Source organism: Geotrypetes seraphini, chromosome 2 (assembly GCF_902459505.1).
Source record: "Geotrypetes seraphini chromosome 2, aGeoSer1.1, whole genome shotgun sequence".
Lineage (NCBI taxonomy): Eukaryota > Metazoa > Chordata > Amphibia > Gymnophiona > Dermophiidae > Geotrypetes > Geotrypetes seraphini.
The window spans coordinates 503867480-503893455 of NC_047085.1; the positions used below are offsets into that span (position 1 = coordinate 503867480).

Genomic DNA, 25976 nt, shown 5'->3' on the forward strand with positions numbered 1-25976 from the left:
GGATACGGTAAGCAGCCTCAATTTTCTTTGTGAACACAGTCCTCTAGTGGGGTGGCTTCTTCGTTGACTGGGAGCTAGACGGTACCGCCTGACAAATTTTGTAGGGTGGCCACGTAGTCCTCTTTCCATACATGACTAAATTTTACAGGGTTGATGTGGTTCGTGCAGTTGCAACTTTTGGATCATCTGTTTTGTCAGCAGCCTCCTTTGTTCCACCCTAGACTTGAGGGACTACTTTGGTACATTCTGCTGCTCAAGACTCTTATGCCTTTTGCACTAGAAAGGAAAATTAGATACTTAACCTCAATAATCATCTTTCTAGTAGAAAGACATACAAGTCTTGACATCCTTCCTTCCTTGTTAAATTTTCATGTATCCTGCTTACTGTCTCAGACACAGGTGTACTGGACCTACACTTGATCGGCTGCTGCTCCAGGGTCTGCAGAATATTGAATATCATGGACAGCTCTGCAATTTTTAGATGGGTGCCTCTGTGAGGGTTTAGTGCCACACAGGTAAAATTCTTCCTGTTTGAAAGAAAAAAAGAGTATAAGAAATAAGAGAGTACATATTAGAGAATGACATGGGGCCAAATTTTTCCCTGTCCCTGTCGGAACTCATTTTCCCGTCCCCGCAAGTTTTTTTCCTGTTGTTGCCCCATTTCTGCAAGCTCTGTCCTCATCTGCACAAGCCTCAAACACTTCAAAATCATAAGTGTTTGAGGCTTGTATGGTTAAGGCAGAGCTTACAGGAATGGGATAGGGACAGCGACAAAACTCGCGGGAATGGGGAAAAATTTGTCGCCTTATTGTCTAGTACATATCCAGCTGACATGGGTGTATGGTTGTTATTTCAGTGTTAGTGCCTGTTGTGCTGTGGTGTGTTTTTGTTATATGTCCATTTTCTAATCAATTTTTTTTATGGTCGGAGCAGATTTGGGCTGAGCAGGGATTTCCCCATATCCCTCCTCTTTCTTTGTAACAGATTTCTCGACTACTTTGGTACAAACTGAGGAGCACAGAGCAGCGTCAGATGAGGAGGAGCCAAAATATGTAGATGATGCCTTCTACACAAATTCATGAGTAGGGAAGCACAATCCACTGATCGACTCATATGCCTTTCTGCTAGAAAGAAGATTATCGAGGTAAGTACCTAATCTTCCCATCCTCAGCATCTGTTCCCTTGTCCCCTTCCTTATGCATGTTTGGGAAGCAGGCTGAACTGAGAAGGTTTCTTCTCACTTCAGTCAGGAGGTGAAATGCAGATGTTTCACTGTATTCACTGTTCACAGAGGTATGAATGTTAATAACAGGGAGTTGCTTTTAAAGATGCTTACAAATATCTGGGCTTCAGTGTAGGTATGGATGAGAAATAGCGTCGGGTTTTTATGTTGGTTATAAAATTGCTTTGTGCATTTTTTTTTGTGCATTAATAATTCTTTCAGCGTCTCTCCAGACCTGCACTGTTCACTAATGAGTAATAGCTCACCATGACCAGTAGGTGGAGACTGAGACATAAACTAAACTAAAGCTTAACTTTATATACCGGGTCGTCAACCTAAGGAAGCTCTACTCGGTTTACAACAATTAAATAAAAACTAAAGAAAGTAATAGCAAGTTTCAAAGAGATTAGTTTTCAAAATGTTTGGCAAAAGGAAAAATTTTTAGAAGTTTGTGGAAATATTGAAAGAAATGGGGCTCCTCAGAATTAAAGGAAGTTCATTCCATAGTTGAGAAAGTTTAAAAGCCAGAGATTGACTGAAGATCTTAACTCCTTTAATTCCTTTTCTAGATGGAAGGGAGAGTTTGAATTGTTGGATGCCTCTTGCAAAGGAAAATCTAAGCATTCCATAATAATAAGGTAACGAGGGGAATAAAAATGCCATATAAAATTTTGAAAGAGATGCAGGTTGTACATTCTCTAGTACACAGTCTGTTCTCAGTCTCCAGCAGGTGGGGTTGGTAAGCTTGTTCAGTCTTCCCTGGTTTAGTGTAGGCCTGTTGGATTTTGTTTAGCCCTTGTCCCATCTGGTGCCGGATTGAGGTTGGCGGTCGAGTCCCTTCCCCCATTTCCCCCACCTCCCTGAAATTTTTTTGGTTAGAGGTGCCTCAGCTGTAAGCCTTATCACCGATACTGGTAAAGCATGTGGGGTCTGTTCCAATTCAAGTAAATTGAATTGAAAAAAAAAAATCCTGAGGCAGTGCTGGTCTTAAGGGAAGCTTTCAGTTGCCCTGAATTGACTTTACTTGCTAACCGGCACTTTACTTTTTAGCTTTTTAGTGCAATGAGTACTTTTAATGGGAAAAAGTGCTCATTATGCTCCAGACATGAGGTAGTTTCGGCCGGCCTGTGTTCATGGTGTGCAGGCCGCCATGAAAAGGAATCCTCGACAGCTTCAGGTGCTGGCGAGCAGGGTTCCCCTTCGCAAGTATCTTGTGTGCTGGCAGCAGGCAGTGGGGAAGCTCGGGCTTATCCCATCGCCCTTGCAGGTATTTCCCCAGCCGCTGACGAGCAGGGAGATAAAGGTGATGGTGCTGGGGCTTCCCTTTTTGCGGCTGCCTGCCTGCTTTAGCAGCTGGGGTGGGTCAGGCCTCAGGGGATTTTCTCAGCGGTTTTAGCAGAAAGTTCATTCATTTTGTCTACAGCCTCAGATGACCATCTCCCTACACTGGAGAAACAGAGGCAGGTTTCTGCCAGGTCCCCTGCCAGTGGGGTTTTCCCCAGATTTTGTGCTAGCCTTATCTTCAGGCAGCTGGGGGTCCAGTTTCTTCTCCGGGGGGTCTTTCTTTTTGGGAGGGGGTGTTTCGCCCTTCGCGTCCACCCCCATTTGGACCCCTTCAACACTGATTCCGACCCAGTCCCCCTAGTTTCGTCCAAACGCCCGAGGGTCTCGTGGGATGAAGATCTTTTCTTTGGGGAGGTGGTTTCGCCTGATGAGGACTTGGATCCATTAGGGGACCTCCAAGATTCTCGGGGAGGGGGCAATGCCACTGGCTGGTGTTTCCTGAATCCGCAGCTGGCAAAGATGCATCGGTGGTGTGCGTTTTTCAGTGGGATGAGCTCCAGGAGCTGATCCTTCGCACTTCTTTGCCTCACATACTGGAGTTCTTGCAGGATGGCCTGGACAGGGGCCTTTCCTGGTCTTCCCTTCAGGTGCAGTTTGTGGCTTTATGTACGTTTCGCACTTTGCTGCATGGGTGATGTTTGACCTCCTCTCCGGATGTAGTTTGGTTTTTGCGGGCGGCTAAGTTGTTCTGACCTCCGGTGTGGCCTTCAGTTCCAGCCTGGGATCTCAATCTGGTACTGTCCATGCTTTTATTTCCTCCTTTTGAGTCTCTGGACTCTTGCACGTTGAAGGACCTTACTCTTAAGGCCGTCTTTCTTGTGGCTATTACTTCTGTGAGACACGTTTCCGAGCTGCAGTTTTTTTCTTGTAGGCCTCCCTTTCTGGAGTTTTCTAGGGAGCGTGTTGTGCTGAGGCCGGTTCCTTCTTTTCTGCCGAAGGTAGTTTTGCCTTTTTATGCCAACTAGTACATGGTCCTCTCGGTCTTGGGTAGTCGGGAGGGCTCTTTGGAACAGATGCAGTTGCGCCAGTTGAATGTCTGTCAGGTTTTTCTATCTTATGTTCAGCAGACCCAAGAGTTTCGGAAATCAGATCATCTTTTTGTCCTCTTAGTGGGTCCTCATAAGGGGGACGGCGCTTCCAAGGCTACTATAGCGCACTGGTTCAAGGAGATGGTTGCTTCTGCGTCTCTCCTTCAGAAGTCTGTTCCGGAATTTCTCAAAGCTCATTCTACTCAGGGTCAGGTAGCCTATTCGGCCGAGTCTTCCATGGTGCCTCCGGTTGATATCTGTAAAGCGGCGGTTTATTCTTTTCTTCATTCTTTTGTGCGGCACTACCATGTGGATGTTCAGGTGCGTCAGGGCATGGTGTTCGGAGAGCATGTGCTTGTGGCGGCCCTTCGAGGGGTCCCACCCATGATGGGTACTGCTTTGGTACGTCCCATCAGTGAACTGTGCCTATCTGGAGAGATGCTGAAAGAAGGATTTTATTAGGTTCTTACCTAATTTTCTTTCTTTTAGTCTCCAGACCGGCACAGCCCCCATCCTGTCAGTCTGTATTGTTCGGGATTCTCGTGAAGAGTATGGGTTTTTCTGCGGGATCTCGTGTTTTTAGTGAGGGTTGGGAGATGAAAAGAACAATGGCCTGAAGGTCCTTGTCCTATTCAATTTCCAACAGTATTTCCTTATGTTAAGTGGTTGCTCCTTGTTTGGAGTGTTATTGCTCTTTTAGTTCACAGTTGTTAGTTTCTTGGTTCTGCTTGGCTGTTCGGCAGACTGAGTCTACTGGGGATTTCACAACCCACTTGTACTACAGCCAAAAGTTTGTGTCTGTCTCCACCTGCTGGTCATGGTGATCTGTTACCCATCAGTGAACTGTGCCAGTCTGGAGACTAAAAGAAAGAAAATTAGCAGGTAAGAACCTAAATTTATCCTTTTTATTGAAATTTAGTTAAAAATACTATAAGCCAACAACATAGCATACTTGACAGCGACACAATTGATAAGAGCAAAAGTTTTCTTCAGTGCTCCCATCCTAAATCAAATGCATTTTGTTTTAATGCCGCAAGGCGATGAGTTTCTACTGGTGGTGGGGGGGGAGAGTGCTGGTGGATCTCGCTTTTAAAATCCTTAAGCGGTAGCAGAAAGAGAATGCTTAACTTGATCTCGGGGTACCACTGACGCATTCAGGCAGTTGAGTTAACTCGCATCTTTCTGCCTTTAGGGTCCATTTACTAAGACACACTAATGAATTAATGTGCTTTGAGTGCCCTGCAGCCTAAGGATAAACAAAGGGCTGTATGACATGTAACACACATTAAATCTATTAGTGAATTAAAGGACCCATTTATGAAAGAGCTACAGTGTACAGCTTAATATTCAGCTTAGTTTTGTTTCACAGCTTCCTATTGCAAACCTAACATGTATCACAGCTCTCCCCTTCTCCCTTTAGCAGGCCTCAGAAGAAAAAAGAAACTGCTACACTTGGCTGACTATCCATATACTGCCAGAAAACTCTACTGCATGCAGGATCTTACCTACCAAAACTTGTTAATCTGTAAGCAGAAATACATCACAGTAAAGAAGTTGGTAAATAGCTTGCCATAATAAATCATGTTGGGGTTTTGTGTCAAAATTGGGTTATTTTGCGCTGCTTTTGGCATGAGTCGGACTAGAAAATGTTTCACCATCTTGCAACCTTGCTTAGTATGCAGCTCTTTCCTCCCCTTTGGGAAGTCATCAGTCTGTGCCCAAGAGGTGATGATGTCTTTGCTTTTAATTTATAGGTTTAACAGAAATCTCCAGCCTCAAATCTCAGCCCTTCCTCTCCGCCCAGGGCTGCAAGAGACAAACCCTTAGCACTTCCCCAGCAGCTGTAGAAAGAGCCTCCAAATCCTGCAAAGGCGAAAAACAGAGAGGAAAAATGTCTGCAGGAGCTTCTCTTCAGGTGGGAAATTGTCCCCAGCTACTTGCCTTCTCTCTGCAAACACTGTTGCAGCTTTCTAACCTGAGACGCTGCACAGTCCAGAGGATCTCAAGAAATCCTGGAACTGAGGAAGGCATTTTGAGATCTGAGGAGGGGGGGAGTTAAGGGAATCCCATTAAGGGAGATTTTTTATCCCAGATTGAGGGTCTAATTGGTCTTTGGTTACTATAATCCTGCTCTGAGATTGTATTGCATGGGTGAATTATATGTACAGAAATAACTGTCCCACAGAGAAATGTAGCCCTGTTAGGGACTGTATTATATGATTGTGAATTATATACCAGCATCACTTTTCCCTGCCTTGCTAAGCACCAGCATTGGGAAGTCTCCTGATAAAAGTGTTGCAGAAGATGTTGAGGGTATTCCTGGTTTTTATTTCAAATGCAGGTGACATATGAGGACATCGCTGTCTCTTTCTTCCAGGAGTAGTGGAGATATTTAACTGAAGGGCAGAAGGAGCTGATGAAAGAGACGTGATGAAAGAGAATTATCAGACCCCGATTTCACTGGGTAAGGGATCATGTTATATTTTTAGTTTAATTCATTTTTTATTGATGACAGATGAACTGACCAAAGCAAAAAATGTATATACACAGCGGGTGCAAAACTGAGCAACAATATTCAATACAGAACAAGTCATCAAAGGTTTTTCCCAAAATTTCTGAAATAGGTAGGGAGGGATTGGGGTTTTTTCTATTTTATTTACATTTGTCATATATATTAAATGTATTACATAATATTTAAATCATTATAAAATATGAATATAAATATGATATATTGTACTTAAAGTGTTCATGAAGAAAATCAAGTGTGTATAAGATTATATGAATTTTTCTGATACACTTGTTGTAATATGCAAAACTGAATAAAGAAATTTAAACCAAAATTTATTTCCCCCAAACCTCTCCCCTTCTCACTCTTTATCCTACTGCTTCTATACCCCCAGTAGTCCATTCAACGGTGGAACCAAGGTCATAAACTCTGGTCCCCTGAACCCCTCAGGGGAGCTGGGTTCTTGTGTCCCCTTAAGGAAGACCCTAAACCAGTGGTCTCAAACTCAAACCCTTTGCGGGGTCACATTTTGGATTTGTAGGTACTTGGAGGGCCGCAGAAAAAATAGTTAATGTCTTATTAAAGAAATGACAATTTTTTTTTTTTTTTTTTTTTTTTTTTTTTTTTTTATTTTTATAATCTTTATTCATTTTCTTTTGTTACAACAAGTGTTTCATATAAACTTATTAGATATTTAAATATATACACTTGATATACATATTTATCATCTTCAAGTTTAACATTTTTTAAGAAAATTAATTTTATACAGATTTTATAATATTATGCAGTAAATCTAGATTTATATAATTTCTTTTGAATGTAGTATTCCCCTTCCCTCCCTCCCTCCCATTCAATCAATAATATTTCAAAACAACTTTATTGTAAATTCATTCAACATTGATATGGTGTGTAAATCAGAAATAAAATCCCAACTCATTTCCCTCTAATCAATTTTTATCTTGGGAAAAGTTAATCATTCATTACAAAATTCTGTTAATGGTCTCCATATCTTTTGAAATTTATTAATATATCCTTTTTGTGTTGCTATGGTAAGTTCCATTTTATATATATGACAAACAGAATTCCACCAGAAAGTGTAATTTAATCTGTCATGATTTTTCCAATTCAGTGTGATTTGTTGTATTGCTATTCCAGTTAATATGTACAATAATTTGTTATTATTTGATGTTATTTGACTTTTTGTTCTCATTGTTGTTCCAATTGTTTTAATAGTTAAAAGGAAAGATATATAAACTATAAAGAGTTTTACCTCATGCAAAATTGTCATTTCTTTAATAAGACATTAACTATTTTTTCTGCGGCCCTCCAAGTACTCTATTTTTTTCTGCAGCACTCACATTTAAAGTTTAATATTTTTTCTTTCTCAAAACTGGCACATTTCAATCGAATTGAACTAAATTGAAAATAAAGCACAGTTACTTACCGTAACAGGTGTTATCCAGGGACAGCAGGCATATATTCTCACATGTGGGTGACGTCATCTACGGAGCCCCGATGCGGAAGCATTTTCAAGCAAACTTGATTGAAGATTTAAGTTTGCTCTGCTGCTCCACGCATGCGTGCCTTCCTGCTCCACTAGGGGGTGCATCCCCTCGTGGTCTCCAGTTCACTTAACTAGCCAAGAAGCCAACCTCAGGGAGGTGGGCGGGTTGTGAGAATATATGCCTGCTGTCCCTGGATAACACCTGTTACGGTAAGTAACTGTGCTTTATCCCAGGACAAGCAGGCATGATATTCTCACATGTGGGTGACCTCCAAGCTAACTGAAAAGGGATGGAGGGAAGTTGGCAATTTAAGCAAATAGATTTCGCAATACCGATTGGCCGAACCGGCCATCGCTTCTGGACAGTGAGTCCAGACAGTAGTGGGAGGTGAAGGTATGAACCGAAGACCACGTGGCAGCCTTGTAGATTTCCTCAATAGGTGTGGACCTGAGGAATGCTACGGAAGCTGCCATCGCTCGGACCTTGTGTCCCGTTACTCGACCATGCAGCGCGAGACCAGCCTGAGCGTAGCAAAAGGAGATGCAATCGGCCAACCAGTTGGACAAGGTGCGTTTGGAAACTGGGTGACCTAACCGGTTTGGGTCGAAGGACAAAAACAGTTGTGGGACTTTCCGGTGTGACTTAGTGCGTTGGAGGTAAAAGGCCAACGCTCTCTTGCAGTCAAGAGTGTGGAGCGCCACTTCTCCGGGGTGAGAGTGGGGCTTGGGAAAAAATACAGGCAAGACAATGGACTGATTGAGATGAAAATCAGACACTACTTTAGGTAAGAACTTTGGATGGGTGCGGAGTACCACCTTGTCGTGATGGAATACCGTGAAGGGAGGGTCCGCTACCAGAGCTTGTAACTCACTAACCCGCCGGGCGGAAGTGAGCGCGAGCAGGAAAATCACCTTCCAAGTGAGGAATTTTGGATGGCATTTGTCTAGGGGCTCAAATGGAGGTTTCATTAGTTGAGCCAGAACCACGTTAAGGTCCCAAACCACCGGGGGGGGGGGGGGGGTTTGAGAGGAGGGTGGACGTTCAGAAGACCCTTCATGAAGCGAGAGGGCTTTCCCTTCCAGGGGCTGATGAAAGGCCGCAATCGCACTGAGGTGTACTCGAATGGAGTTGGTCTTTAGGCCGGAATGAGATAATTGAAGTAAATAGTCAAGGACCAGAGGGACGGGGACCGACACCGGGTCCTGGCTGTGGGAGGAGCACCAGGTTGAGAATCTGGTCCACTTTTGGGAGTAGCAGGTTCTCGTCGAGGTCTTTCTAGAGGCCTCCAATATCTCCTTGACTGATTGAGACACGGGGAGAGCAGTCAGGGGGAGAGAAACCAAGCATTCAGATGAAGAGATTGAAGATTGGGATGTAACAGCGAACCCTGACCCTGTGATAGTAGAGAGGGAAACAGAGGCAGAGGCAGTGGATCTCTGACACTGAGTTGAAGTAGAAGGGAAAACCACGGCTGGCGTGGCCAGCGAGGGGCAATCAGGATCAGGGTGGCTTGTACTGTTTTCAGGTGGACAAGCGTCCGCAGTATCAGAGGAAACGGCGGGAACGCGTACAGGAACCTTCCCTCCCAGTCAAGGAGGAAGGCGTCGGCCTCGAGCCGGTCCGGGGAGTACATCCGGGAGCAGAAGAGAGGCAGCTTGTGGTTGTGGGGGGATGCGAATAGATCTATTTGAGGCGTCGCCCACTTTTCGAACACCTGTCGTAGGGTCTGAGAGTGCAGTGACCACTCGTGTGGCTGGAGGAGGCGGCTGAGTCTGTCCGCCAGACAGTTTTGTTCTCCTTGTATGTACACCGCTCGGAGGAAGGTGTTGTTGGAGATTGCCCATTTCCAGAGGCGCAAGGCTTCCCGGCAAAGGGACCAAGACCCTGTTCCCCCTTGTTTGTTTACGTAGTACATTGCTACTTGGTTGTCGGTTCGGATGAGAACCACTCGGTCATGGAGCAGATGTTGAAAAGCTACAGCTGCGAGATAGATGGCCCGAAGCTCTAGCACGTTGATGTGGCAGCGACGGTCTTCTGCTGACCACATCCCTTGAGTGCGTAGGCCATCTAGATGGGCTCCCCAAGCGTACTCCGACGAGTCCGTGGTGAGTATCTTGCTGTGAGGTGGGGTGAGGAAGAGCAAACCTTTGGAAAGATTTGAAGAGTCGGCCCACCAGCGGAGCGATCGTTGCAAAGAAGGCGTCACTATCACGGGGCGGTCGATCGGGTCCCGGTCTTGACGCCATTGAGAGGCCAAGGTCCATTGAGGGATTCTCAGATGGAGGCGGGCAAAGGGTGTGACGTGGACGGTGGAGGCCATGTGGCCCAGAAGAGTCATCATCTGCCGAGCTGATACCGAGGTCAGCAGGGAAAACCTTCGACTCAGACTTACTAACGCCTCTAGACGCGGAGGGGGGAGGAAGGAACGGAGGCGAACCGTGTCCAGCGTGGCCCCGATGAACTGCAGGGACTGGGAGGGGCGTAGTTGGGATTTTGGGAAGTTTATCTCGAACCCCAGACTTTGTAGGTAGGTAATAGTCTGTTGGGTCGCTGAGATAACCACTTCCCTGGACGGGGCTTTGATCAGCCAGTCGTCCAGGTAGGGGAATACCTGGAGGCCCTGGGAGCGTAAGCTTGCTACGACTACCACGAGGCACTTGGTGAAGACCCGAGGTGACGATGCTAGGCCGAAGGGGAGGACACGGTATTGTAGGTGCCAGTCCCCTATCTGAAAACGCAAGAACTTGCGGTGAGCGGGGTGCACTGGGACATGCGTGTACGCCTCCTTCAGATCGAGGGAGCAGAGCCAGTCGCCCTCGTCGATCAGGGGGTAGAGGGTCGGTAGGGAAAGCATCCGAAATTTTTCCCGTACCAGAAATTTGTTGAGGCGTCTCAAGTCTAGTATTGGGCGTAGGTCTCCCGTTTTTTTCGGTACCAGGAAGTAACGGGAGTAGAAGCCCTTCCCCCGTTGGTCGGGGGGAACCTCCTCCACTGCTCTCAGGCGAAGCAGGTCTCGAGCTTCGGAGAGGAGTAGGGGTAGCTGCGTCCGGTTGGGAGGGCAATTCCTTGGGGGGTTGTCCGGAGGAATGGCCCGAAAGTTGAGAGAGTATCCTGATGAGATCACGCCAAGGACCCATGCGTCCGACGTGACTTGTTCCCAGCGAGGGTAAAAGGCTTTGAGGCGACCCCCGATGGGAAGGAGGTCTGGGACTATGGCGGAGGGGGCCCGCCCCCTTCCGCGTATCCCGTCAAAAGGACGGGGATGGTTTGGTAGTCGCAGGCGGTTGGGACTTGGGCATGGCCCGGTGGTGGGCTTGCGGACGCCTGGGTGGAGGCCGCGAGAAGGCAGGGGTGGATTTTTGTGGGTAGCGGCGTGGTGGGGCCCTGTACGGCCTGGACGCGGGCGGTTTAGGCTTTTGCCGGACGAGGGAGGCGAACGAGCGTTCGTGTTCGGAGAGGCGTTTTGTAGCCGCCTCGATAGTGTCATCGAACAGTTCTTTTCCCACGCAGGGGAGGTTAGCCAACCGGTCCTGCAAGTTGGGGTCCATGTCGATCAGGCGCAGCCAAGCTAGTCGGCGCATGGCGATAGCAAAGACTGCCTCTCTGGAGGAGAGTTCGAAGCCATCGTATGCCGCGTGGAATAGATGGAGGCGCAGGTTGGAGAGGGACTCTAAAAGCAGGCCAAACGTTCCTTGCCGGGAGGCCGGTAGGTCAGTCTCAAAGGCTCTCAATAGTCCAATGAGGTGTTTGAGGTTGGATGTGAAGGTGAAAGTGTAGCTTTGCACCCTAGAGGCCATCATTGCATTTTGATATAGTCTCCTGCCGAACTTGTCCAGGGTTCGGCCTTCTCGGCCTGGGGGAACCGCAGCTGAGACCCGGGATGGGTGAGCCTTTTTCAAGGAGGATTCTACTAGCAGCGACTGGTGGGAGAGCTGTGGTTGTTCGAATCCCGGGTAGGGTACTGTGCGGTACTTGGCCTCCATTTTGGAGGGTACGGCTGTGACCATGTAGGGGGTCTCCAGGTTCCTGAAGAAGGCCTGTTGGAGTACCGGGTTAGGTGGTAAGCGAAGGGACTCTCTGGGCAGTGATGGCATATCCAGCTCCGCTAGGTACTCCTTAGAGTATCTGGAGTCGGACTGGAGGTTTAAGTCCAAAGCGTGGCCCATGTCCTGGACAAAGCGAGTGAAGGATGGGCGGGATGTTCCCGGGGCCCCGTGCGGGGTCGGTGAACGAGACCTCCGTCGGGTGGAGAAGGAAGGGGAGGCTTCCCTCGAGTATCGAGGTTCCTGCTCCGATCCACGCTCCGAGACCGGGGAAGCACTGTGAGAGTGTTCCGGGGTCGTTGATCTTCGGCGTCTCGAGGAGCCCCTCGGAGACGATGCCGGGGTTCGGGGTACCGATCGATGTCGAATCGGTGACCTCGACCCGGACTCCCTCGGAGAATACCTGCAACCTCGGGTCGGGGTCCCGGACCGAGAGGGAGTTCGGAGGATGCGCGGGTTGGAGAGTGATAACTCAGCCACCCTTAGTGGTCCCATACGAGGTGTAGGAGAACGGCCTCGTAGAGTTGGTGAACCTCGGGCCTTCTTGGAGGTACGGCGGTTCGAGGTTTCTGTCGTTTTAGCATGACGTTTTGCTCCGCGGCGGTCTGCGGAGGGAGAGCGTCTCGGGCGCCTCGGCGAGGAGTCCGAGGAGGATGGGATGCGGCAAAGCTTGCGCACTTTTCCCCGAGGTTGCTCGATGCGAGGCTCAGGCTGGTCTGGCACCTACGGGGTCGAGGTCGAGGCCGATTGTAACTGGGCCATTGAAGCGGACAGCTCCGACGAGATCATCGCTCGGAGTAGGTCCTGGAAGACGGGCATGGACAGCATCGAAGGCATGTCCACTGCCTCGGTGCACTCCATCGGGGGCGACCTCGTATCAGAGTATTCCTGTGTGGTGGAGGCATGGCACGAAGGCTTGGAGGGCTTAGCCGAGGCTGTAAGCATGGGGCTTCCGCCATGCGTCGACGGTGTCCCCGAGGCTGGCTTCTTCGATGTTACGGAACCTGAAGAAGGAAGAGGGGACTTACCCGGGGCTGAGGCTTTCTGCTGTCCCGAGGGCTTCGGATTCGGGTCTCAGGGCGATGCCGAGGTATTCGGGGCCGAGGTCAAGGCCGGGGCCGACTTCGAGGCCGAGGTAGAGGGTTGGTCCGGAGCAAAAAGGTCCGCCATGCGGGCTTTTCTTCGACGGAGGGCCCGGTTCTGGAAAGTAGCGCACTGGGGGCAGGAGTCGGTTGGATGAGCCGCCCCCAGGCAGAGGATGCACCGGCGATGCGGGTCTGTGATGGAAAGAAGCCGCTCACACCGGGTGCACTTTTTAAAGCCGGTCAAAGGCCGGGACATAGAATCGAAAGTAGCCGCGCGGCCATGGGGACCCGGAAGCCTCCGGGTCGTCAAAAACGAAGCAGGAATCAAGTTGAAAAGTAAAGAATTCGCGCACAGCGACTTAATCGAGAAAAAACAAGAAAAAATCGCGGTGCTAGAAGGCAGTTGGGGCAGAGCCTGAAAAACACGACTTCTAGGCTCAGCGGAAAATTTTGAACTGGAGACCACGAGGGGATGCACCCCCTAGTGGAGCAGGAAGGCACGCATGCGTGGAGTAGCAGAGCAAACTTAAATCTTCAATCAAGTTTGCTTGAAAATGCTTCCGCATCAGTGCTCCGTAGATGACGTCACCCACATGTGAGAATATCATGCCTGCTTGTCCTGGGATAAAATCATTTTCCTACCTTTGTTTGGTAATTTCATCAGTCTCTGGTTGCACTTTATTCTTCTGACTGTGCATCCAATACTTCTTCCCTTCTTTCAGCCTCCTGTATGCTTCCTCTCCTCCAGACCTCATTCCTTCCCCAAACTTTTTCTTTCTTTCTCTATGTCTGTTTCTCTGATTCCGTGCCCCATTTTTTTGCTTTTTTTTTCTGGCTCCCTGTCCCCACCTTCTTTCTTTCTTTCTTCCTTCCTTCCTGCCCTCCCCCATGCCACCGACGCCGCGGAATAGGCTGCTGCCGCTGCCGCTATCTGGAACAGGCTGAGATCTCCCTGCTTCTCTTCTGCACGGGGCCGACCAACTCTCGCTGCCCGACGTCAATTCTAACGTCGGAAAGGACGTTCCGGGCAGCCAGGCAGCGATTGACGTCGGCCGGCGAGAAGCAGGGAGATCAAAGAACACTGTGCCAGCCTGATCCCCGATGGCAGCAGTGAGAAGGGAAGAGAAGCAGGTTGGGCACCACTTCTCTAGACGAGCCGCACTCTAGGGAGAACACTGGTACGTTACTGGAGCAGCAGCGTGTCTGGCCGGCACGTTCGTTCAAAGCTGCGGATGGCGGCTCCTTGCGAGATCCGTGTCTGCGTCTGAACGAACGAGCCAGCTGCTGCTCCAAAAGGAAGAGAATGATCGCCTCCAGACCGCGAGTCGCAAATAAAACCTGGAGAGCCACATGCGGCCCGCGTGTTTGAGACCGCTGCCCTAAACCCACTCATCCCTCCCTTTCTCGTTTCCAGGGACATTAAAAAAAGGAAGAAAGGGAACATGGTTTATCCAAGAGAAATGACACATCTGGATTACAAAATAGAATTGAATTTCAACTTCTTGACTGTAAGGAATTCAAATAGGTTTCCCAAATGTGTAAAAAAAATGTTTCCTCCTTTTTTGGTTGCCCTCTACTGCACGGGCCCGCAATGAGTCATTGGGCTGGACAATCGAAGGATAACGGAACTAGAAACTCTCGCTATCTCTGAGTTGAGATTTATTTTAACTACATAACGATGAGTGGGCAAATAAATGGCAGATGAGCTTCAATGTAGAGAAATGTAAAGTCTTGCATATAGGGAAAGGGAACCCGATGTACAGCTATACGATGGGAGGGAGGGCACTGGAGGAAGGCAACCTAGAAAAAGACTTGGGGGTATTGGTGGATAAAACAATGAAGCCAGTGGCGCAATGTGCAGCGGCCTCAAAGAAAGTGAACAAAATGTTGGGCATTATCAAAAAGGGTATCACTACCAGAATGAAGGAAGTTATTCTACCACTATATCGAGCCTACGAGCCTGGGCCAAACAGGCCTTAGGGTTAGTGGGGATGGGCGGATGCGCTATGCCTAAGGCCTGATTGGTCCAGGCTTCTAGAGCTTGGGCTAGTCAGGCCTTAGACTTAGCGGGAAGGGGCAGGCCCACCTCATTTCGACAAGGCGGGCCTGCCGGCTGGACAGCAACAAGAACCGTCCAGCCAGCCAACAATTTAGAGGTTAGTTGGTGGAGGTTAGCTATCGGAGGGTCCGGCTTTCCGACAGGAGGGATTGGGCACCGTCATGCCAGCGATCAAGAGTTTCGGGGGGAGGGGGCGGCGTTCCAGCAGGAGGGGTTGGGCACCCTCTTGCCGGTGATCGGACAGGCGGCAGCGGCCGCTATACTTATTACGGCAGGGAGATCCCTTGCCGCGATAAGTATAGCGGTAGCGTCTAAATGCTGGCCTACATTTTAAGCATCTATTTCTCTACTACAGGAGACGCATAGGGCCGCCTAGGTTCGCCTAAGGCCCTTGGGCGTCTTACGGGGCTCCTTAGGCTCCTGGAGGCGCCTTCAATATAGGCGGCCTGCCTGGGAAGTATTTTTTTAAAGAACGTGCATCCTAATTGGCTGATTAGACAGTTGTAGGACGCCTGCAGCTGCCTAAAATTGGGACACACTTTGCAGAATCAGGGCCTTACAGTCCTTTGGAAAAACTCCCTCTCCTAAGGATTTATTAACTAGTCCCAAACCCATTAACTATGGAGAGCCCCAGGGTGCGCTGCTCTCCCCACTCCTCTTCAATCTGTACATCAAGCCAGTCATTGACATTACCCACAAATACTATCCATTCCAATGCCGACGACTTACAACTGTTGATCCCACTAGGTAAAGAACGGTTCACCCAACTCACTAACCTCCGTCACTGTCTTGATGACATGAAGAATTGGATGACAGACAATAAACTCCAATTAAACGCCTCAAAGACAGAACTCCTCTTGATCAGAAAAAAGAATACCAGCTTCACTCGACTAACACTGTCCTGGGAATCTGCCTCCCTAACAGCAAAAGACCAGGTTTGCAGCCTCGGAGTGATACTAGACGGCCACCCATCCCTAAAGTGGTCTCCACTTCTTATTGCTACCTTCACCAGCTCTGAAAAAATCAAACCCTACCTTTCAAAATCAGATCTTGCCCAGCTTCCCTAATGCTATGTGTTCGAGAATGCACTACTGCAACTCTATCTTCAACGGACTCAACACAAAAGACCTGAAACTTGGCAGTCCGCCTCCTATACAACCTCAACTTCTGTCACCCCATTACTCCAGCGCTCTGTGATGTGCACTGGCTACCAATCAACAAACGTTGTGCCTTCAAACCCCTAGTAATAGCACACAAAAGTTTCCACCCCAATCTACTTAGCCACAAAACTACAACCATACTTTCCCAATCGCTCCCTCTGCTCTGACTCAGAGAGGCGACTCTGCATCCCCTCAGGAAGATCTCTCAAACTAGAAACAGCAAGCAAACGCTCATACAGCCACTTTATCCCCAACCTGTGGAAATATAACTACCTACTCGGATCAGGTCACTGGACTTGCTAATGGCCTTTCTGAGAGCAACAAAGACCTTCCTTTTTACCAAAGATACTGACTCCTTGTAAGCTGACCCCTTTAAAAGTTACTATCTGTATCCTCTCGTCCCTTTATAGTTAGGAAACTGTCTCCTTGCATATTAGTATCCCCTCTTCCTTTTTTAATTCTTTTGTCCTCTGTAGTCCCTGTCTTTAACTTCATGTCCTCCTCCTATACTGTGAATGTCCTTTTGTAACCTGTTCTGAGCTGTTTGGAGGACGGGATAGAAATCCAAATAAATAAAAAAATTAATCTGCGCACCTTAGGAGTCCTGGTACACCCGTATGTGGATGACTGGCTGATCAGGGCCCCGTCGGATCTGAGGGGCGTTGGGCAGTTTGCCAAGTCGTTTAGCTGCTTCAGCGCCTGGTCTGTGTGACTTCAGAAAGAATCGCTTTGAGCTGACACAGGACTTGGAATACTTGGGGGTTCGCTTCCACACAGGTCAGAACAAGGTGTTCCTGCCCCAGTCATGTCAGAAGCTTCACAAGTTGGTCAGGGACTTTCTGGACACTCCAGTTCCATCTCCAGGTCCTGAGGACCATAGTGGTGACAATTAATGTGTTCCTTTGGACCTGGGCAATTTTGCACTCATTGCAGGATGCTCTGATTTTGCGCTGCAGTCCGCAAAGGGATCCTTTGCATTTCCCACTCCCTTGAATGACGGTGGCTCAGAGTAGTCTAGCCTGGTGGCTGAGTCCTCTTTCATTGTACAACAGTTTCCCCCTCCAGATTACCGAGTGGGTGATATTAATAATGGATGCCAGTCTCAAGGGTTGGGGGCCCTCTCCAAGCGGAAGTGGTTCATCAATTGCCTGGAGCTTTGGGCAATCCAACTGGCTCTCCTCCATTTTGAGGCTCTTCTCGGGCCACATCTTTCTTGGACAACGCCATGATGGTGGCCTATATCAATATGCCAGGGGGTACTAAAAGCACCTTCCTGAGCGTGGAGACCCAACTTCTTTTCCAGTGGGTGGAAGACACCTTGTGGCGCTTTCAGTTGCGCATGTGGCTGGAGTGGACAATGTCCAGGCAGATCTCAGTCATCAGACTCTGGACCTTGGAGAGTGGTCTCTGTCCCGAAGGGTGTTTGATTGCATTGTGGAACGCTGGAGACGACCCATATTTAACTTCATGGCGTCTGCGGCCAACAGAAAGCAGAATGGGAGCGCTTTGAAGAACACACTTAAGTGCTCATTCTCAAGAAAGGGGTCTGGGTGGGAGGGGAGGGTGACATGAGAAGATATGGTTCTACGCTTAAAAAAAAAAGTTATCATTGCAGTTGTATTCACTGATTTTCAGTTGCCAGTTAGTTAATTTATTTAATTTTAGTTTGGTTTATAAAGAGAAGCTTCTATGTATTAGACAGAAAAGCTGGAACTGTGACTTCAACTTTACTATATTGGCCTTGTGTGGACATTATATTGGATACTTTTGAAATCTATCAATAAAAATTTATTGAGGAAAAAAAAGAAAGAAAGTGGAATGGTTTTTCAGCCGCCGTCACAAGACCGGCAGTAAGGGCCAGACGCTCTGGTTCAACCCTGGCCGCTGGAGAGTCTTCTCTGTCATCCATCTGTGGCCCATGATAGGCCATCTGTTGAAGAAAAGCGACCCACAGGGGTCAGGTGATTCTCGTCATGCCTAACTGGCCAAGGCGCCCATGATATGCCGACTTGGTGTGGCTGCAGCTCAACCAGGACTCAGACTCCCTTGTCATCCTCATCTCCTCACTCAGGGCTAGATTGTGGTTCAGGATCTGGACCGCTTTGGTCTTACGACCTGGCTATTGAGTGTATAGCCTTAGATCGCAAGGGCAATTCCTCGGCCATGATTGCTACCCTTCTCCATAGCAAGAAGAAGTCAATGGTGGTGGCCTATGTGAAAGCTTGGAGATGTTATCAGGCATGGTGCTTCCAGAAATTCGAATATCCATCTGTTCTGTCAGTTCCCCGGATACTGGAGTTCCTCCAGGATGGCCTGGCTGTAGCTTCTCTCAGGGAAGAGTTTGCTGGTCTTTCCTGTCCACGCCCCAAACCTCTGAGAGGCTCCTTAGCCTCTCATACGGATGTCTTTTTTTTTCTGAGGGGTGCACTGAGGCTTCAATTTTGGCTCGTCTGCCTTATGAGCCTCTGGAACGTGCATCCTTAGTGGATCTCACAGTTAAGTCTGTCTTTCTGGTGGCCATTACTTCCACCCTCAGGGTTTCTGAGCTTCAGGCTCTTTCTTGCCGGGATCCCTTTTTGCGTATAACAGTTTCTGGAGTGATTCTGTACACTTTTCCATTCCTTTCTTCCCAAAGTGGTCCCTGTCTTCCACGTTAATCAGGAGATCCAGCTTCCTTCCTTTTTTGCCTCCAGTTCGAGGAAGCAGGACTGGGTGTTGCAATTCTTGGATGTGTACAGGATTCTGTTGCTAATACCTGGAGGTGATGAATGAGTTTTGTCTCTCTCTATCTGTTTGTACTGGTGAGGCCAGCCTGCAAGGGCCGGCCTGCTTCCAAAGCCACCATTTTCAGGTGGACCGGTATAGATATTTCTTCTGCTTACATAGCAGCTGGAAAAAGTCCCCACCCCCACCCTTTCAGTGCAGGTACACTTTACCAGAGTCGTGTCTTCCTCTTGGGCAGAATCGTCTGTGATCTCTTTGGAGGAGATTTGCAGGGCTGCTACCTGGTCCTGTTTGCATACTTTCACCAAGTTTTACAGGATCAATGTGGTGGCCAAGCAGGATGCTACTTTTGTCTCCTCTGTTTTGACAGCAGGCTCATCAGTCCCACCCTGACTCTCCAGGACTGCGCTGTTATGTCCTACTAATCCTGGAATAGAGCGGGATTGTACAAGAACAAAAGATTAGGTTCTTACCTTTGCTAATCTTCTTTCTTGTAAATCCATGCTTTATTCCTGGAACCCACCTTGTGAGTTGCTGATTGTCTGCCTTTACAATTACTGATAAACTGGATTACTGAATTCTTGACCAGCCTTTCTAAGAGTTCCATCTGAATGTGTTTAGCATTTTGTTTTGGTGATCCCTAGTTCCAGCACCCCCCTTCCATCAGTGCAGGCTGTGTCTTCTTATAGCATTGTTATTTTTATTCTTTAGGTTTCTGATGTTTTAATGACCTGTTTCAATTGTTCTGGTTTCATGTTATGAACAGACTAGACTTATTGGTCGGGGGCTTTCCTGGTACTACTCTCTTTTGCCTTTGTCCTCTACAGGTGTTTCTGGCTGCTTTGTCACAAACTGGATTCCTGGGGGGCAGTCCTGAGGTAAGAGGGGAGCGGCTCAAAGCATTGTTTATTTGAGGCTTCCTACAAGCTGTCTGGCAACCATAGGAAAATAACTCACTAGTCTAGGAATAGAGCGTTCTTACCTTTGCTAATCTTTTATTGTTCCTTCCAACACCTGACCTGCTGCAAAGCCTTACCCTCATCTCTACTGGGTGCCAACTGGATTGAGAGGTTCCTTTCCTTTCAACACTTGCATCATCCAACTTTGCTACCAGAACACCACCTGGGTGAGCTAATCTTGGGAAACCATTGGTACGGCATAAAGCCCCGCCCACAGCAATATCACAAGTACCATACATTCCTCTTCCTTAAAGGCATGACAGGACAGGAGGAGGTAACAGTTCCTTTCAACACCTGCTCAGCTACTGAACCATACCCTCATCAATATCTGCATCATCCACACTTGATGCCAGAACACTACTAGGTGAGCTAGTTCTTTCAGTCTGGGATATGCACTAAATCGATATGCAGTGACATGGGTACTTATGGCTGATGGCCATGAAAAGCTTATTAGGTCTACAATCGGACCCTGACGCTAAAAACAGGATCAGAAAGCTAAGGCTAATTTCATGGGAAAATACATCATATAGACAACTGAAACTGTGTGGATAGGATGCCACTCAATATAGGAACAATCACCCCAAATAGCAGAAAACCTAGTAATAAAAATTCCACAAACAATACCGGGAGAAACTTGACAACCATCACTTGCAAAACACCTGAATCCAATTCAACAATACTACCAATATCATGCTGTTATGCAAATGCAAGATGTGTATGCAACAAAACCTCCCTGATTAGACAGATGATCGTGGAATCCGAACTAGGAATAATGTTTATTATAAAGACATGGCTAAACAACAAATCTGACCCTCCTAACACAGAGGTAGGGAACTCCAGTCCTCGAGAGCTGTATTCAAGTTGGGTTTTCAGGATTTCCCCAATGAATATGCATGAGATCTATTTGCATGCACTGCTTTCAATGCATATTCATTGAGGAAATCCTGAAAACCCGACTGGACTATGGCTCTCGAGGACCGGAGTTCCCTACCCCTGCTCTAACACTAGAGATTTGCCCAGCGGGCTATTAGATGATACATATCAATAGACTGAGGAAAAAGGGAGGGGGCTTAGCAATGATATATAAAAGTTTCCTAGAACTTGGAAAAATTCTCGAGGACGTGACGTTAGCACCTGCAATGGCTGTTTGAGAAAGGAGCTCAGTGTTGGGCCGGTCGAAATCAGCATAAACAATGTGTTTCATATATAGGGAACAAGCTCTTTAGAAAATAAGAATTGCCATACTGGGACAGACCAAAGGTCCATCAAGCCCAGTATCCTGTTTCCAACAGTGACCAACCAGGTCCCAAGTACCTAGTTAGATCCCAAGTAGTAAACAAATTTTATGCAGTTTATCCTAGGAATAAACAGTGGATTTTCCCAAGCCATCTCAATATTGGCCTATGGACTTCTCTTTTAGGAACATATCCAGAACTTTTTTAAACCCCGCTAACTGGATTTCACCACTTTCTCCGGCAACGAAGTCCAGAGTTTAATTACATAGAAATATGATGGCAGATAAAGGTCAAATGGAGCATCCAGTCTGCACTTCCTCTAAGAGATCCCATATGCCTATCCCATGCTTTCTTGAATTCAGAGTCTGTCTCTTAGTTAAACTGTTCCATGCATCTACCATCCTTTCTGTAAAAAAAAGTATTTCCTTAGATTATTTCTGAGCTCTTCACCTCTTAACTTCATCCTTTTTCAGTAGGCTTTTCCTCTTTGGTGGGAAATTCTGCCATTTTAGGTGAGCTCCCTCCTAGATTAAAAAGGTAGGAACAGGTTCAGCAAGCTTCTTCATTGGCGGTTGAGTGGGATTCTGTCCTTTTTGCTGGTTTTTCCATGGATTTTGCACTGGCAATGTACAAGGTATATTGTCTGCACGATGCTGGTGGACCCTTGAAAATTTTCCCTTCCTCCACCAGTGGTCTTGGCTTTGTCTGGGGAGTCATTTTCTTTGCCTCCAGTTGTCTCCCCCTTTCTCTGCCTAAGCCCCAGCATCTCTCATTGCCAGTAGGAAAAAAAGAGGTATTGATGCCCCTGTATAAGACTGGTGAGACCTCATTTAGAATATTGTGTACAGTTCTGGAGACCACATCTTCAAAAAGCTATAAAAAGGATGGCATCTGTCCAGAGGAAGGCTACTAAAATGGTGCGTGGTTTTCGTCATAAGGCATATGGCGACAGATTTAAAGTACGATGGGGCGGCAGCTGGCTTGGCTCGGGAGCTGAGAGGTCATGTGCATGCTTCTACAGGATGGCAGCTAGCTTGAATCGGGAGGTAATGACAGACGGCAGAGGCATCAGCCGAAGAGAGATGGCAGCTGCACAGGGACCCTGAGGGAAGGAAGCTACCCCGCTGAAGGGGTTGCGGTACCCAAAGGCAGGTACCCACCCCTGGGCCACCATATCTGAGAGCTCAGTTTGCAAGGCACAATTTGTGGGAGTGTTTTGCTCATCTTGCAAAACACTCGCAAACCACATTACTTGAATAATGATGTTTGACTGTACTTCAAAGCGTGCCCTTTTGTCTTTTCCTTCACTACCACCTTTTTATTTTAGCAATGTAACCCTACCATTTTCCCTTTTGTATATGTTGTTGTAGTTCATGAGATTTGTCTACCTAAATATTTGCATTTGTAATTCCTACAGTTTTGTTGTTTTTAATTTTTAAAGATTTGTAATGGAGTAAACCACTTTGGAAATGAAAAGCGGTGTATCAAGCCAAATTAAATTTTAAATTTGTAAACCATTCTGAGCTCCCTTGGGAAAACGGTATAGAAAATTGAATGAATAAATTAAATAAGAGTTTAACACATTCTCAATCAAACCATTCTTTGACACACTTTGTCTACATGCTGCCACTTCAAGGCAAATCTCATCTTATAAACTTGCAGTGTATGAAGACAAATGTTTCAAGAAATGGTTTGTAAATAAGAAACTGACCAATTCTTAAGCCACACATAGAAAATCCCATTGCAATGTAAGCTATCCTTCCTCTTAAGATCTTAGAAAACCATTACTGTCTTCTAACACATGATTAATACCTTCTATTTACTATCTATTCAGCAGATCATTGGATCATGCAAGAAAAGAAGTGATGAAAAGAATCAAGGAGAAGATCCTGTAGAAATGGAACAAATCCAGACGATCGGAAAATGTCTTTTTCTTTCTTTGTCTTTACCTCAACTTATCAACTTGTTCTTTGCTTCAACAAGAATTCCACCTTCTTGACTCCCAATCCTATAATTGTTTTTGACTAGTTAACCTGGTTAAGAAACTAACACTAGATATAAAGCTTCTCTCTAAAGATTTATATACTTTTTCTTTACTTAAATTCTCTCCATCTTCATTTTATAATTTTTTTTCCAAAAGAATTCCAATCATTTTTGTATAAAAACTTGAGAGAATGGGATTGGTAAATCTCTGACCGAAAACCAATGGTCTTTCTTTTGGCTTTATGGACTTGGACCATCGTTATTAGCCACTATGACTCAGTCCTTATTTCTACTTCAGCACAGGTCTCAATGGACACCTGACAAATCCTGAAAAAAATGTGGTAATAGTCTAATCTCTCTGTTGGTCTTGTAAAACTAAACCTGGTACTTTAAAGCACATTCTGTTTTAATGTAATGTTTCTTTATTCTGGTCAGATATTTGGTTTTTAAGATTTCTAAAATACTACATAATTTAAGAACCAAGAGGCTTTAAACACATTTGGAAATCCATTTCATTAATAACTAATTTGTCTGATATTTGATTTTCTAATTTCTGTTGCCTTGAAATTGATTGTCCAGCATTGAAAGGATAACTCATCCTTTTTCAATTTACTTATGGTGAAACATGATTTTACTTTATAGAAAATACGAAGATATTGCCTATAAAGTTTTACCACCATCGTGTAATCTGTAGATGAATATTTGACAAAGTCTTCCTCTCCTAAATAAGAATATGTTGTTAAAGTGCATGTTATTATTGCTCATGAATATTTGGTTGATTTATTTGATTAACTTTATTGATTCCAATAAACAATTTGTACATTAATCACCTTTTTGGATGGTAATCATTATATGTTCTATTATCCCACTATATCCATTATATTGCTTTCTTTTTGTTGTATGAAAATTCTTCAATAAAAATTATTTTCAAAAAAAAAATGTCCATGAGAATATTTCCCAGGGGAACTAAAAGGAGAAGCACAAACATTCAACAGCAAGAGTCAAATAAGCAGAGAGACCCTGCAGCGGACTCACCGAGTGGATTTATTAATTGTAAGAATAGTGACATGGAACTTAACGTCCACGGACACCAGAGCCACCTTTGACCTTCCCAAACAATAATAATGATCAAATGAATTAATGTAAATCACCCTGAAGCCTGATTAGGCTTTATATCAAACTTTTAATAAACTTGTAAATTTCATCAGAAAGAGGGGAAGAAAAGCAGTTACTTACTGTAACAGGTGTTATCCAGGGACAGAAGACAGATATTCTCAAGTGGGGTGATGTCATCTGCGGAACCCCGGTACAGACACTTTAAAAGTGCATCACCACTTTAAGAAGTTTAGAAAGTTTGCGACAGCCCGCACCACGCATGCACGAGTGCCTTCCCACCTGATGTAGGTGCATAGCTCTTCAGTTCAGTAAGAAGCCAACCAGGGGAGGTGGGTGGGTTGGTAGAATATCTGCCTGCTGTCCCTGGATAACACCTGTTATGGTAAATAACTGTGCTTTATCCCAGGACAAGCAGGCAGTATATGCTCACATATGGTTGACCTCCAAGCTAACCCAGAATGGGATAGTGTGAGTGTTGGCCTTTAGGAAAATAAATTTTGTAACACCAACTGGCCAAAGTGCCCATCCCATCTGGAAAAAGATTCCATACAATGGCCAGGATTCACTAAGCAAACCGGTTTTCGAGCCCTTAGCGAGCAGATTTACCTCCGGCCCGATTCACCAAAGTGTTTAATGATCCCTCCCGTGTATGCAAATGAGGGAAATGGCATACAAATTTGGGAGGGCAGCGATTCACTAAACACTTTAACTAGCTAACACCAATTGGGCTTGCCGATCAGAAAAGAAGTGACTGCTGAAGACCAGTCTCTTCTATCCTGGCCGACTCCTGCCCTTTAAAACCACGGGCTCGCAATATTTTTTAGCAGAGCAAGCCCATGGTTTTAAATCCACTGCCATCGGGCCCCACAAATATGGCAGGAAGGATCCCAATTCCCTCCTACCATTGCGAAAGCGCCATTGGCCCGGCCCACCCCTCCCCGTACCTTCTTACTCGGACTTTTAAAAATTTTGGCAGGAGGGCTCCCCCTCCCTCCCTGACCCCCTTCCCCCACATTGAAAAGAAAATATGGCAGGAGGGTTCTCACCCAAAAACTAAGGTAATGGCAACAGGGATGCCAACTCCCTAATGCCATCCCTCCTGGATGCCCCCTCCCCACCCACGGTCCCCTTCCCGTACCTTTAACGGGCAGGAGGGGTGCTCAATCCATCCTACTCAATGCCTCCCGCGACGAGTCAGGCCTAAGCCCTGATTGGCTGAGGATCCCTAGGCGCTTCAGCCAATCAGGGCCTTAGGCCCCATCCCGTGCATCACACGATGCACCTGGGCATGGCCTAAGGCCTCAGACTCGTCGCAGGAGGCATTGGAGTAGGAGGGATTGAGCACCCCTCCTGCTCCGTTAAAGGTATGGGAAGGGGACTGTGGGTGGGGAGGGGGCGTCCAGGGGGGATGGCATCAGGGAGTTGGCATCCCTGTTGCCATTACCTTAGTTTTCGGGTGGGAACCCTCCTGCCATAATTTTTTTTCAACGTGACTGTGGGGAAAATTTTTTTGGGGGGTTAGGGGCATTTGCTGGGATGGGGGTTAGTAGTTCTAGCAAGGCTTTTGACAGCGTCCCACACCGCAGACTGCTGAACAAGATGGAATCGATGGGGATAGGAGTAACTAACCGCATGGGTTAAAGATTGGCTAAGGGGCAGACTTCAGAGGGTGATGGTTAACGGTACCCTCTCTAAAACGTCGGAAGTGACCAGCGGAGTGCCGCAGGGCTCAGTCCTGGGTCCACTCCTCTTCAACATATTCATTAGGGATTTGACTCAAGGGCTTCAAGGTAAGGTAACCTTATTCGCTGATGAAGCCAAACTATGCAATATCGTAACGGCTACAATCTACAGGATACTATGTAACAGGACCTCCGTACTTTAGGAAGTTGGTCCTCTATCTGGCAGCTGGGCTTCAACGCCAAGAAATGTAAGGTCATGCATCTCGGAAATGGAAATCCATGCAGAACTTACACCTTGAATGGAGAAACTTTGACCAAGACTACG

At 46.8% G+C, this 25976-nt stretch overlaps 1 long non-coding RNA gene across 2 annotated transcripts; it reads left to right on the plus strand.

The window, feature by feature from the left end:
* Window positions 1-680: 680 nt before the first annotated feature.
* On the plus strand, window positions 681-23679 carry LOC117354541. Of its 2 annotated transcripts, none has more exons than XR_004538212.1 (5): window positions 681-1144; window positions 5015-5151; window positions 5349-5509; window positions 5936-6058; window positions 22705-23679. It is a non-coding gene; the product is annotated as an uncharacterized LOC117354541 (long non-coding RNA). The 2 variants fall into 2 exon arrangements; XR_004538213.1 differs by having other exon boundaries at window positions 5015-5119.
* The last annotated feature ends 2297 nt before the right edge of the window (window positions 23680-25976 follow it).